This window comes from Mesoplodon mirus (assembly GCF_964341445.2).
Source record: "Mesoplodon mirus genome assembly, chromosome: 7".
Classification (NCBI taxonomy): Eukaryota; Metazoa; Chordata; class Mammalia; order Artiodactyla; family Ziphiidae; genus Mesoplodon; species Mesoplodon mirus.
Genome location: NC_138983.1, coordinates 93,215,577 through 93,230,352, shown reverse-complemented (window position 1 = coordinate 93,230,352; position 14,776 = coordinate 93,215,577). Strand labels below are relative to the sequence as shown.

The following is a 14,776-nucleotide window of genomic DNA, read 5'->3' as shown; positions in this document are numbered from 1 at the left end:
TTATTTACCATTCCTGTATCTTCTTTGGTTAAGTGTCTTATTAAATTTTTTGCCCAATTTAAATTAAATTGTTTGTCTACTAAGTAGTGTTTTAGTAAAAGCTGGAGAAGAAGCAAGTTTGGCTGGATTACAGAAAACAAGGGGGAGAGTGGTAGGAATGAGGCCAAGAGAGACATGGGAGAAGGGGAGAACAGATCAAAAAGGACTTTGAGGCCTTGGTGAGAACTTTGGATTTATTGTAATTAAATTGAATTCACTGGATGATTTTGAGTATAGAGTGGCACAATCAGGCTTAAATTTTAAGGGACCACTTTGGCAGCTCTGTGAACAGGCCAGAGGAATGGGAGTAAACACAGGATAGACCAGGAGGTTATTGCAGCAGTCAGAAAGAGAGAAACTGGTTAGTTGCAGTTCTGAATGACCTTTCCCCTCACTCTTGTTCCTGACATTCCAAACTGCATAATTTCAGATGTGGAAGACTGAGAAATGTCCTGGATTTTCTCAACAGAATAGTGACTTACTCAAGGCCTTTAAGTGGAACACACTCTACTGAGGGTTGAGAGAAAGCTGACAATAGTGGCTTGCTTAGCTTAACTCAGTGGTTATGGTTGTTCGTTGTGGTTGCAATATTATGGTTGTGTGACTCTTTGGTTAGTATTCACTTTCTCCATCTTGGAATATACGTTTGATGAGGATGGAAAAATTATCTCTGTTTTTAACTCACCACTGTAGCCTCAGTTTGAGCACAGTGTCTGCCAATTAGCATTTAGTCAATGGGTTTTTTTGTAGGGGAGTGAATGTGTGTATGTGTGAGGGAGAGAGAGAAGAGGGGCAGAAACAGAGAGGGGAAGAGACAGACATAGGGACAGGGGAACAAGTCCATATTGCAAAAGAACAGGACAATATTTTCTGTGAGTAGAATGCTCAGAGCCTGTGTACTGTGTTCTTTTCTACTTTCTCAGGTTAGATTTATCACTTCATAAATTTTCTTTATCTTATCCAAAATGAATCTACATTTTTTTTTCTTATAAGTATAAAGAAAAAGATTTTTTGGGGGGGGAATTTTTAATGTCTCACTACAATTCAAGTGCCATACATGTCTCTTTCTATTATTTGTATATCTTGAAAATATACCAGCATTATTGTCTAACACAAAGGAGGCACTAAATAAAATTTTTTCTTTGAAACATTGGTACTATAAATTATAAGAGACAGGAGCCATGTTTTCACAGCTCTGTTTCTTGAGCACCCAGCCCAATGGTATTGTGGAGATGGAATAACAATCACCATGAGCACAGGTCAGTGCTGACAAAGGGACTTGCTTTCTCTCTAAACCATTTGACTTTGTTGGTGCCCAGGGCAGGATGCTCCAAAATATGCCTCAGTGGAATATTACTTTGAATTAAAGTTACTGAAGAAATGACTGATGCAAGAGAGACACACTGACCTTCCTATCTGTCTCCATGAAAGCAGGAAATTAGTATCTCATGTGAATGGTGCCCTCCCTGTACCAGGAGGTAGAAAGACATCATTAGCACCAGAGATAGGGAATGCAGGGTCAAGAAGGCTGTATAAACCTTGTTACTTCTTTAACTCAAGAAGGTTGGCAGGGACATTTCTTCCTCCTCAACAGCTGACAAGACAACCAGGAGGCTGGCTAAACCCTGCTTCCCACCACAAGACTGCTGCAGCTGAGAGATCCTAGGACACATGACAAAGGCCAGCAGAAGGTAAAATTTCTTCTCTCCTCAACTTCCCAGGCCTGTAAGGTCTGGTGGGAGGGAAAGTGCTTAAGAGTCTCCTTTTCTCTATCTCTAAATTTAGATTAGCAGAAGAAAATACTTATGGAGCAAGATCCTTGTGACATAGAAAATCTGGTTTATGGAAATGAGTAATCTCATCTCAGTTTTTCTTAATCCTTTCCTCCCAGAGACAGTCACTGTTTTTCTTTGTCTCTGTCTCCTGAGTCGTGTTTCATAAGAAGAAAGAACCATAGGGCAGAATACAGGCATAGGCCCTATAAGCCTGCTGTTTGAGACAGCCTCACAGACTGGTGAGTTACCAGTTCTCTCCAGTCCAGTGCCTATTAAGACAAACTTTGCTGTCAGTTCTCTATATAAAAACTGGATGAGATTTTTCCTTCTGTATTTTTCTGTGTCCTGAGAATTTGGCTTTTTGTCCAGTGAGAATATTCTCTCTGGTCTCCACCATCTGGATGGTGTATTTACTGGGGTGCATCTGGTAACCAGTTGAATTGACTGGGGTTCTGAGACACAAAGTCATAAACAGCACACTCTAGTCTTGTTGTGCCAGCTGCCAGAGGAGTTTGTCCTAAGGGGACCCAGTCCATAAGGGGCCTTTGTTGTTTCAACCTTCATTGCCTTGTTAGTGTTGGAAAAGTCCCATTCCAGCAGCATGTGCCTGATGTCACAGATTAGTAGGTTTGGGATCAGAGGTGCCTCAAATTCCCAGGAGAGACCAGGGACACAGTTTGCATTATACCACCCTTACTGCCTGTGCAATGAAGGCCTTTGCTTTCTTAGATTATCCTTGGAAATGAATTTTCACATTATAGGGGCTATATCATCCGTGCCCTCTCCATCTGAAAGTGTGCTTATTTCATCCATGGTAAGGATTTATTCTAAGCCTGAAAAGTTACCTCTGGGTCGTTCCATAAAAAGGCTTACTGATTTGAGTCACTATTTGAAATTAATGAAAGGTCTTACTCCTCAATGGCCAGATGATGGATCCTTTAAATTTGCTGTATTTAAAAGATTCCCTTCTTGAGAGCTCTCATCATAAACAGCTGTCATATTGGTATTTATGGAAGGATCAAATTGAAAGGAAAAATCATGTATAACAGCTAGCCTTAGGGAATCGTTATTAAGATGAAATAACAGAAATTAAAGATCCAACATGAATTCGCCTTTTTAAGAAAAATTTTAAAAATTGCCCCATCTCCTCAGCAATTCCTTAGGCCCTCCTACAAATAATTAGGAAAAGATCAGTTGGAAGCCAATATTCAAGAGCTAATAGAAACAATTATCTTTGTCTTCCAAATCTCTACAAAACCAGAAATGCAACTTAGGGACAAGTCAAGGCCCATTTATCTTCACCAACCCTGAAACCTATTCCTCTCAAATTCTTGTAGATATTATAAAAGTTGAGGATAATTGGAGCAAAATTGTCCTGTACTTAAGAAGAAAAAGGTTTTAAAATAATAATTACCCTGAGACTTATGATAATAGAAAAATACACTCCAAAACTCACAGAAGAAAATTTACACTTTTTTCTCTGTCCCTTAAAGTTATAAATCTTACCATGTCTTTGAAATGTAAACACAGCCACATTGCCTGAGACTGAGCCCAGATTATCTCAATTGTTAGAACCTGAAACTAAAATTTAAAGAAAAAAAAAGGAAAGAGGTTTTTTTTAAAACAAAAACCACCAGAAAAACCCTCTCTTGCTCAAACTCTAAATCACAGTCTCCTTAAAATTGTTTATCAAGGGCAAGTACACTTAAAGGGCAAGAAGACTTAAAAGTCTTCTCCATAAATAATAAAAGACTGTAGCTATCTGAGTGAGTAAACTTAATTTATTCCAACAAGCAATATAAAAATTCTCAAAAATATAACAAAAACGAATACAAATATTTTTCAAATTCACATGATCTAGGATAATTTTTGGTAAGTAAAATCTAGTTCAGGTTTAATGGTTTAATTAATACAGACATATCTTAAGAGTTATCAGCATTAAGTATAATAGCTTTATGCTATGTAGTTTTACTAAAAGTCAAATAAGCTCATGTTATCTCTTTTACAAAATTTCTCAGAAAAAAGTAATAATAATAATAATTTAAGATGATGGCTAACACTACTTTAACATCTTATGAAATTGTCATGAGTAATCTGAGGGATTGTTAAGAACAAATTAATTAAATAGACATAAGATAAGAATTCTTTTAGGTAAACTTTTTTTAGCAATAATTGTTTTTGCTATGTCAACTTAAATAGTTTTCTAAATGTCTTTGAAAAATTGTACCCTTAGAGTTTTGCTAAGTTAAATTAAATGAATTGAATGTCTAGATCATTTCCAACTAAGACAAAATAGTGAAATATTAATTGCTGAACGAGTCTAAGTTTACCTACTTTTGACCTCGTATTACACACTAAATATGTTTGGTTCTATTAGTAAATATGTCTTGTGCTTCATTAAAAGCTTGTACTATGAAGTAGAATATGTTTCTAGAAATTATGAAATGTATTTATAAGTTTGCCAAGCCACAAAATACTTACACAGTTCATAATTTTTAACTTTATCTTTACAAAAAAATTAAAGCTTCAAAGGATTAAGAATTGTAAATAATAGATGTGGTTAAAGCTACTAGGAATTATAAGGAAATTAGAATATATTTTGGGGTAAGAAAAAGTGTAAGGTATGGAGATGTTTTTGTTAATGTAAAAACTTTGTTAAGTGATTTTTGTCCTAAAGCTGATAACTTCTAAATGGGAAAGAGAACAAGGGACAAATCCAAATGGACAGAGAAAGTTGTAAGAGGTTTGTTAAAAAGGAATCTTTAGAAAGGAATTTTATGTGTAGTCAGATCTAAAATTGGAATGAATTTAATAAAGTGATTGAGTTTTAATATCCAAAGTAAGCTGGTAGAAAATTAAAATTTGTTTTTTCTCTCTTTTTGCAAAATTTTCTTAATTATTGGTCTGCTCTTAATGAGAAATTGTAAACAAAGACTTTTTTTTACATTCAATGTAATCTGTCTAGCAAAACAAATATTGTACATTTCGTCTTTATGAATCTTTGATAATTTTGAAGAAAAACTGAGTGCTTTCAATATTAAAAGAGCTAAGTCTTTTTACACTATTTAACTATCTGTATTTACATGTGAATCTTTGTGACTTTGATTAAATTGATAACTAAATATTAATTCACAGTGACATATGATCATATTTGACAAAGTGTTTTAAAACATTTTTATTTTTGAAAAAGTAGATTTTCCCCCAAGTCAAATTCTAAATGAAGTCTTATTGACCTGGAAATAACGTTCAGGTTTTCCAGAGGCCCCTTGGAACACCTTAGAAGATTTGTTTTATCTTATTAGAAAAGAGAGCTATGAAACTCATTAGGCTTATTTGGTATGTTACTTACATGGGAAGCATTGCTAAATAAATGATCATAAACCCTAGGTTATATCATAAGGGTGAATGTTATTAATATAAATGTTCTCGAAAGTATATGAAATTCCTAAAATTGGATATGTCCTAGTATAATGTTATCAGTCATAATTCTAGTTATTATCTTAAATGTTTTGTGTCACAGAGATAAGTTTTCTTGTCAATTCCATTAGAATGAATCAAATTTTTAGTAATGGATATCTGTCTCTTATTACTTAGACAATGGTTTTACTCAGATGCTTTGACAAAAGCTTCCTGAAAATGTGTTTCATGTTCAGAGAAATTCATGGAAAAGGATCTAACAAGTATTCTAGAACACAAGTTTCTGATGAATTTCAAATCATTACACTGAACTGAGTAAGAATTTACAAAACCCTAATGGAGAAATTGATGGTTTCATAAAACTTCTAACAAAAGATCAAACAAAACAAGAATTAATTACATGGGACTAAGTAAACTGAAGAAGATGGTTATGATATTTTATGATTTTAAAAATAAATTTATTTATTTTATTTATTTTTGGCTGCATTGGGTCTTTGTTGCTGTGTGTGGGCTTTCTCTAGTTGCAGCGAATGGCAGCTACTCTTTGTTGTGGTGCGTGGGCTTCTCATTGCAGTGGCTTCTCTTGTTGTAGAGCATGGGCTCTAGGTGCATGGGCTTCAGTAGTTGTGGCTCGTGGGCTTTAGTAGTTGTGGCTCAATGGCTCTAGAACGCAGGCTCAGTAGTTGTGGCACGTGGGCTTAGTTGCTCTGTGGCATGTGGGATCTTCCTGGACCAGGGCTTGAACCCATGTCCCCTGCACTGGCAGGCAGATTCTTAAACACTGTGCCACCAGGAAAGCCCCATTTTATGATTTTTTTTTCGTGGTATGCGGGCCTCTCACTGTTGTGGCCTCTCCCGTTGCGGAGCACAGGCTCCAGACGCGCAGGCTCAGCGGCCATGGCTCACAGGCTCATATCAATCAGTGTGATACACCACATCGATGAATTCAGTAAAGTCACAGAATACAAAATTAATACACAGAAATCTCTTTCGTTCCTATACACTAAAAACAAAAGATCAGAAAGAGAAATTATGGAAGGAATCCCATTTACCATCACATCAAAAAGAAAAAAATACCTATGAATAAATCTACCTAAGGAGACAAAAGACCTGTACTCTGAAAACTCTAAGATGCTGATGAAAGAAATCGAAAGTGACACAAACAGATGGAGAGATAGACCATGTGCTTGGATTGGAAGAATCAATACTGTCAAAATGACTATACTACTTAAGGCAATCTACAGATTCAATGCAATCCCTATTAAATTACCAGTGGAGTTTTTTTTTTAAGATTTTTTTCATGTGGACCATTTTTAAAGTCTTTATTGAATTTGTTACAATATTGCTTCTGTTTTATGTGTTTTTTTTTTGTTTTTTTTGTTTTTTGTTCTTTGGTTGCATTGCATGTGGGATCCCAACTCCCTGACCAGAGATCGAACCTGCATCCTCCTCATTGGAAGGTGAAGTCCCAGCCACCGGACCACCAGGGAAGCCCCCACCAATGGCATTTTTCACAGAACTGGAACAGAAAAATTTAAAATTTGTATAGAAACACAAACCCCCAAATAGCCAAAGCATACTATGAAAGCAAAAATGGAGTTGGAGGAATCAGGCTCACTGTCTTCAGACTATATTACAAAGCTACAGTAATCAGTATGGTACTTGCACAAAAACAGAAATATAGATCAATGGAACAGAATAGAAAGCCCAGAAATAAACCCACACAACTATGGTCAATTAATCTATGACAAAGGAGGCAGGACTGTACAATGGAGAAAAGACAGTCTCTCCAATAAGTGGTACTGGGAAAACTGGACAGCTACATGTAAAAAAATGAAATTAGAACAATTTTCTAACACCACAGACAAAAATAAACTCAAAATGCATTAAAGACCTAAATGTAAGACTGGATATTATAAAACTCTTAGAGGAAAATCCAGGCAGAACACTCTTTCACAGCAGCAATATCTTTTTGGATCCACCTCCTAGAGGAAAGAAAACAAAAACTAAAATAAACAAATGGGACCTAATAAAACTTAAAAGCTTTTGCACAGCAAAGAAAACCATAAACAAAACAAAAAGACAACCTACAGAATGGGAGAAAATATTTGCAAATGATGAGACTGACAATGGAATAATCTCCAAAGTATACAAATAGCTCATGCAGCTCAATATCAAAAAAGCAAACAACCCAATCAAAAAATGGACAGAAGATCTAAACAGACATTTCTCCAAAGAAGACATACTGATGGGCAAAAAGCACATGAAAATCTGCTCAACATCGCTAATTATTAGAGAAATGCAAATCAAAACTACAATGAGGTATCACCTCACACCAGTCAGAGTAACCATCATCAAAACGTCTACAAACTGTAGACTACAAAAATGTTGGAGAGGGTGTGGAGAAAAGGAGTCCTCCTACACTGTTGGTGGGAATGTAAATTGGTTCAACCACTATGGAGAATATTATGGGATTCCTTAAAAAACTAAAAATAGAACTACCATATGATCCAGCAATCCTACTCTTAGGCATGTATCTGGAGAAAATTATACTTCCAAAAGATACATGCACCCCAGTGTTCAGTGCAGCACTATTCACAATAACCAGGATATGAAAGCAATTTAAATGTCCATTGACAGATGAATGGATAAAGAAGATGTGGTACATATATACAATGGAATATTACTCAGCCATAAAAATGAATGAAATAATGCCATTTGCAGTAACATGAATTGACATAGAGATTATCATACTAAGTGAAGTCATTCAGAGCAAGACAAATATCATATGATATCACTTATCTGTGGAATCTGAAAAAATGATACAAATGAACTTAATTACAAAAGAGAAACAGACTCACAGACTTAAAAAACAAACTTATGGTTACTAAAGGGAAAAGGTATGGGGAGGGATAAATTAGGAGTTTGGATTCACATATACACACTACTATATATAAAATAGATAATCAACAAGACCCTACTGTATAGCAAAGGGAACTCTACTCAATATTCTGTAATAACCTATATGGCAAAAGAATCTGAAAAAGAATGGATATATGTATATGTATAACTGAATCATTTTGCTGTACACCTGAAACTAATTCAACATTGTAAATCAACTATACTTCAATATAAAATTAAAATTAAATTTAAAAAAAGAGATTAAAAAAAGAAGTGTCTTCCAATGCAAGGATCAGATCAAAGAACATGAATGGAATATTCCTACTGGGACGATTAGGAGGATAACACATCCTTGGTAGGTGCAGAGCCTGTTCACTTACCCTCTGACTTTCCTTGTTCCCTTTCTCTACTACATCCAATTAAGCAGATAAAAACTTTGAGAAAGCTGCCTCTTCCTTCACCAGTGCCAAGCAGGACAAACTCAAAGAGCCATTTGTCTGTCTGTCTTCCTCTGATGTTGCTTCTTCATGTCTGAGCTATTGGGAGGAGAGAGAGGCAATAAATTCTCTTAATAAAAGCAAAAAATAAAAATAAAAAATAAGCCTATATGGTCAGTCACAATCCTTGCTATACTTATATAAATAAGACCAAGTTTTTTGAATCTAGACTTATTTTGCAAACAAATTTGTCTTAATTTGGCTATCTTTGATAGAAATGAGGGTGATTTTAGAGAGAAAAATTATCTTTCGATAGAAACCAAAATACATATTGTGGATATTAGATTCTAGTGCTATTAATTTTCCTTGAAGTTTTGTTAATTACCTGAAAACTGGACTATATCCTGAATTTTTCTAGTTTCCTCCACTACCTGACTACAACTCTCCAAACTAGTGTTTCCAAATTTTCTCCCACCCTTTTGACTTGGAATAATTGAAACTAAAACTGCCTTTTTTTCTGAAGTCCTGCATACTGAAGGTAGATATCTTAATATAAACTTCAGAGAAATCTCCACAGCAGCTCATGTTTAGACAGTCTTCTTCGTTCCTGTTGCTATATGGACCACTCAGAAAGTTTACCTGAACATCTGATGGACATTCAAACTACAAAAGATGCTTTAACCCTGACATTTAGAGATCTTCTCAACTGTCTACCCTCAGAACTCAAAAACTGATATGAAATTTGCCTCAATTATTAACCTTTTTTTTTTTGTCTCCATAGCAATGCCTCTTATTAAATACCTGATTGCTTGTACAGTAAGCTTAACTTCTACTTGGAAATACTGCTTTGGAAGAGAAAATTAAGGTAAAATGATCATATGGATGGACTCTAATCCAATATGACTTGTATCTTTATAAGGGGGGAATATTAGAACACAGACATGCACAGACTGAGGGGCAACCATGTGAGGACACAGCGAGAAGGTAGCCATCAAAGGAGAGAGACCTCAAAGAAACTAAACTTGATACTTTGATCTTGGACTTCTAGCCTCTAGATCTATGAGAAAATATATTTTTGTTGTTTAAGCCACCGAGTAGCCAGTGTGGTCTTTTGTTATGGCAGCCCTAGCAAACAAATACAATCACTATTAGGGAAAAAAAATCATGTGCTTTGTTATTCCAGTAGAATGATTTTAACACTGATTACTTCTTACCTTGAGATTATAAAAGACAGTGATAAACATTACTGTAGAGTATATATGAGTTGTGTCCTATGAAACAAAGGTAGTTAACAAACACCTCTCAGCTGTAGATGATGCCATGTGTTCATCTGATCAGCAAGAGGACATGAGTGGAAGGGAGAACCTTTTCTGCTTCAGACAAGCAACTTCCTGGGTTACCCTGAGTATGACAAAGAGGGCCATTGCTTGGGGACCAGGTCTCCAAGCAGTCACAACAGGCCTCAGGAACCCACAAGAAAATTGTGAAGGAAGAATATTACTAGCCAGGCCCATATGAATCTTTTCCTCCCATCACTGCTCTTTTGTGAAAAATTCTTCCAAATACACATTTTTGTCCCAAAATATCATGTTGGACGCTCGCTACTAGGAGCAAATTTTTCTAGCATCTCTGTTGGATGAATTTTCACACTTGCAAAATCACTCAGAAAAGAGTTCATCCTCCCAACACCTCCCCTGCACCAGTGTCCCCCTAAACAGCATCTGACCACAATATGAAGGAACTTACCTCCCAGGTAAACAGGTGCTTGAATGTGATTTAATTATCTCTGCATCCTCTCCCTGGTCTCCCTGTGAAATCCAGTCACCTCTTTGCATTAAAGCGTTTCTGTGAGAAGCCCTGTAAGGTGCTGGCTATTCTCAATTCTGTCCTGCTGGTTTCTCTGAAGTGCCTAGAAGCTGTCCTCTCCACACACAAACTGTTCTGACAAACTTCATTTGAATGATTTGGATTTTAATTCTCAATTTGCTTCTGTTCCTAAGCCTTAAGGCTTTTTTTTTTTTTTTTTTTTTAACCAATTCAGAAAAAAGCATCATTAAAAAAAAGACAAGGTTGGGCGTCCCTGGTGACGCAGTGGTTCAGAGTCCGCCTGCCGATGCAGGGGACACGGGTTCGTGCCCCGGTCCGGGAAGATCCCACATGCCACGGAGCGGCTGGAGCCGTGAGCCATGACCGCTGAGCCTGCGTGTCCGGAGCCTGTGCTCTGCAACGGGAGAGGCCACAACAGTGAGAGGCCTGCGTACCGAAAAAAAAAAAAAAAAAGACAAGGCTACTCGCAGATCTAACATGCTAAGCTTTAACTTAGTACGTTCTTAGGACTGATGTTTTCCAAGGAACAAACTTTCTTGTTTCCTGTGCAATAATAAAGGTTTGTTATAAAAGTTAAGTACAAAAAGTGAGAAAAAATAAAAATAGTGGTATCTTCACAGTTGAGTTCTTAACATATTTTCTGATATATGTAAAAAGAAAAATTGGCAAAATGAGTACCAACATTTTAAAAAATAATAATTAAGCCTAAATCCCTGGATTTACCAATTTTATAAATAAGAAATAAGAAAGTAACATTTTATAAAATACAATTTTATGAAATATGATTTTATAAAATTTGTTTAGCTAAGTAACAAATGATTTGCCCACAAAACAGATTTAGCAGGTGGAGTCCAGGGGGCATATTCTACAAAATAAATTTATTGACACGGTAAAGGGTTACTAGCATAAACTTGTGGTGGGAATAAAAAGGGCAGTGACCTTCGTCCTGAAGTTTAGGAGTGACCCCTGAATTCAGAGATATCTGAGTTGAAGTGGTCACTGGAAACAAATGGTAGAGACAAATCACAGAGAGCAGACTGTATCAATTCCAGCTTCTGGACTCAGAGAAGGAAGGAAGAGCTTCAGATTTCACTGCAGAGAATGAGGCTGAGAAACTTTAAAATCAGATGCTTTTTCCCAGATCCCGGGGGCCAGCTAATGCACAAAAATGCTTAAAGCCACATAGGTATGTCACCTTTATTTCCTAGAGAAGATGTTAGCATTTTCTGAATCCTCATCTACCGTGCCTGGCACGCATTATTTTATAGCTTTCTGGAAGTTTCATCAGCACCACTGGTATATCTGTGGTACGATGTGTGTGTGGAGAGTACAGAATGCAGGTCCGGGCTGGGGGCAACGGACTCTTCTAGCTACCACAGTGAGTGGTGCCCCTGCAAACCTGAGTAAGGAAGACAACTTGCCTTTGGGTGGGTAGTGTTACAATCTGCATGTCTCGGGGCACAAATGTAAAGACCGACCCTGTTCTGGGAATGATTATGATTCTGACTGACCTCAAAGGGGTAATTATGAAACCCCTGGATCATCAGGATCTGGATGTTCCCTACTTTTTCCATGGTGTGATCATGACCGAAAGTGTGGCTGTAGATATCTGGGAACATTTCCAGAAATGTCCTCCTGTAGGAGTTAATTATAAAGTCAATGTGTATAAAAGAGAAAATAATATTGAAACCTATCAAGGGGAGTAGATCTTAAGGGTTAATATTGTAGATGGACTACTTTGGAAAAAATCTTTTTCCCTTGGAGTATTAAGAAGTCATCTCATAATTGCCATCTCTCCACATTTTGTTCTAGAGTGCCTGGTTTATTGATATCAGTGTGAGACCTGTTTTAAATAAAAATCTATTTGTAAAAATCCGGATCTGTAATATGTTCTAAATATCATTATAGTGTCTTTTAACTATAGATTAAAAATCACTTCATTTTCAACAAAATATTTTGATGTAAACATCAAATGTTTTGAAAACAAAGGGGATCTGTTTTTGTTGTTTTCTCTTTTATCTAATTTTTGTATCCATTTTGTCTGGGCATATTAAATGGTAAAAATATTTATAAGATTTGCACTAGGTGAATCTTCTTAAAAAAAAATACTGAAGGCCACAGAGTCTAGGAATATTAATATCTTTTTAATAGATTGATCCCCCTTGATTTCTTATTCTGGAGTAAAGGTACAAGTTTTTCCATGAAAATTAGACACACAAATCATCTGACAGAATGTATGACAGGGCCTCCCTGGTGGCGCAGTGGTTGAGAGTCCGCCTGCCGATGCAGGGGATACGGGTTCGTGCCCCGGTCTGGGAGGATCCCATATGCCGCGGAGCGGCTGGGCCCGTGAGCCATGGCCGCTGGGCCTGCGCGTCCGGAGCCTGTGCTCCGCAACGGGAGAGGCCACAACAGTGAGAGGCCCGCATACAGAAAAAAAAAAACAAAAAAGAATGTATGACAGATGGAAAATGATTGATGGGAATTTTGCTTTAATGCACATTGTTCGTTGTAATTTTGCCCAGCTTAATGAACTGTGAATTAATAATAAGGAGCAACACATTCAATGTATTATAGTAATAAAGTGCTTTTATGGACATTTTTCATGTTTCCAGACTTTCTTGGCCACCCTGAACAATTTTAACTCAAAGGATTAAAAAATAATCGCTTATTTAACTGTGTTAAAATAGTCAACTTTGAAAAGGATATTTTCCTGTATGAACTTTTTCCTAATTGATTCCATTTTGTTCTGATCAGTAAACTTACCTGAGTAAGCTGCACTATTTAAAAAAAAGTGATCTGATAGAGTATTAGATGACATACATGACCATAGTCCATTGTTTTCTGATTCAATGACATAAGAAAGTGAAAAATTAATAATTATACATTTTTTAATTAGGAGAATAGAAAAACTAAACTTCTTGTAGAAATAAGCCCAAAGAGTCCTCGTGTCAGCCCTGCTCCTCTTAAAAGACCGTGACGCTGTAATACCAATGGATAATCTGGGAGAGAACCAGCTGTCATTAAAATAGATTTTACCAAGGCAAGGACAATAGGTTGCTTATTAGCAATGAGAAATCAGTAGTCTTTTAGAAGTGTACCCTTTGGAAAGTGTGAGATATATAATAAATGAAAGCCTTTCATTATTCATTGTTATAAGCCAAATGTAGATTAAATGTACACTATCTTCAATTCAGATATTAAGATATCCTTCCCTCAGTAATTTTATGAGGTAACATGTATAATGTCAAGCATAGGCTAAGTCATATATTTTATAATCTTTCAAAAATTTTTAAAGCAATGTGTTAACCCTATAATGAATATAAAATGGATCCTAACTGCATGTCTTAGAAAATGTGCATTTCATAGAATTATTGAAGAATGAATCCTTAATAGCCCATCTTTTTAAGTATGTTAGCTGAACGTTATGATTGTGTAATATCATTTTAGGGCATTACCACATTTTAAGAAATAAAATAATATTCAGAAGCATACTTTTGCCAGAATGTAAAATTTAAAACCAGAAATTTGACTTGTGAAAAATCCTCACATGATTATTGGCCTGTTAAAAACTAAAGCAAACCCCACAAACCTGATGCAAGCTATTATGTGCAAAATAACGTGCTAGTTACACAGCCCTCTGGGAAGTGAATGTGAGTCCGGATGCTTCTTTCTTGGTTTATTTCATTCCTAGAGTACCTTTGTTGCAGGTTTTTCTTATGTTTCCAAAGGAAACAAGTAAGCCATCTCAAGTTTAAGTTCTGTCCTCAATAAAGTAAAAAATGTGCCAGATACCATTTGACTGGATGATAACTAAACTGGACAAATATTTTCTCTCACTGGAGACTGACAGTGTTTTAGCTGTGCTTAAAATTTGTGATTCTCCTAAAAAAAGAGTACAAATGAAAACTTATGGTTACCAGGAGATGATAAGGGGGGAAGGATAAATTGGGAGATTGGGATTGACATATACACACTACTATATACAAAATAGGTAATAATAACCTACTGTATAGCACGGGGAACTCTACTCAATACTCTGTAATGGCCTCTGTGGGAAAAGAATCTTTAAAAAAAGTGGACATATGTATATGTATAACTGGCTCCCTTTGCTGTACACCTGAAACTAACACAAATTTGTAACTCAACTATACTCCAATAAAAATCTTTTAAAATAAAAAAATAGAGTACTACATGCATTTCTAAGAAATAAACATTATTTTCTTCATTCTTCTAAAATAAATAAAAATAAAATAATGTAATATGTGATCTTCAAGCTAATGAACACCTAAGAATGAAATTTGAAAATCTACATTTGGAATGTATAATTCTTTTGTTCAGAGGCAGTGACATTCCAAAAGAACAAAACTTCTCCAACAT

General features: G+C 36.0%; 1 protein-coding gene and 1 long non-coding RNA gene across 4 annotated transcripts in view; one reads left to right on the top strand and one right to left on the bottom strand.

Moving 5' to 3' along the window:
- Positions 1 to 14,776, bottom strand: part of LOC309807669 (interferon regulatory factor 6-like) — a 1,069,421-nt gene that overhangs the window by 977,214 nt on the left and 77,431 nt on the right. The gene's annotated exons all lie outside the window — the stretch shown is intronic.
- The window catches only part of LOC309807705, a 118,525-nt gene that overhangs the window by 83,724 nt on the left and 20,025 nt on the right, over positions 1 to 14,776 (top strand). The window contains exons 3-5 of one of the 3 annotated variants that reach the window (XR_014294643.1): positions 1,634 to 1,730; positions 9,351 to 9,434; positions 10,611 to 12,996. The exons of 1 other annotated variant lie outside the window; for it this stretch is intronic. This is a non-coding gene — a long non-coding RNA (uncharacterized lncRNA). Of the gene's footprint in view, positions 1 to 1,633; positions 1,731 to 9,350; positions 9,435 to 10,610; positions 12,997 to 14,776 lie in introns of those variants that run through there. One more of the 3 variants, XR_014294642.1, reaches the window with a different exon arrangement.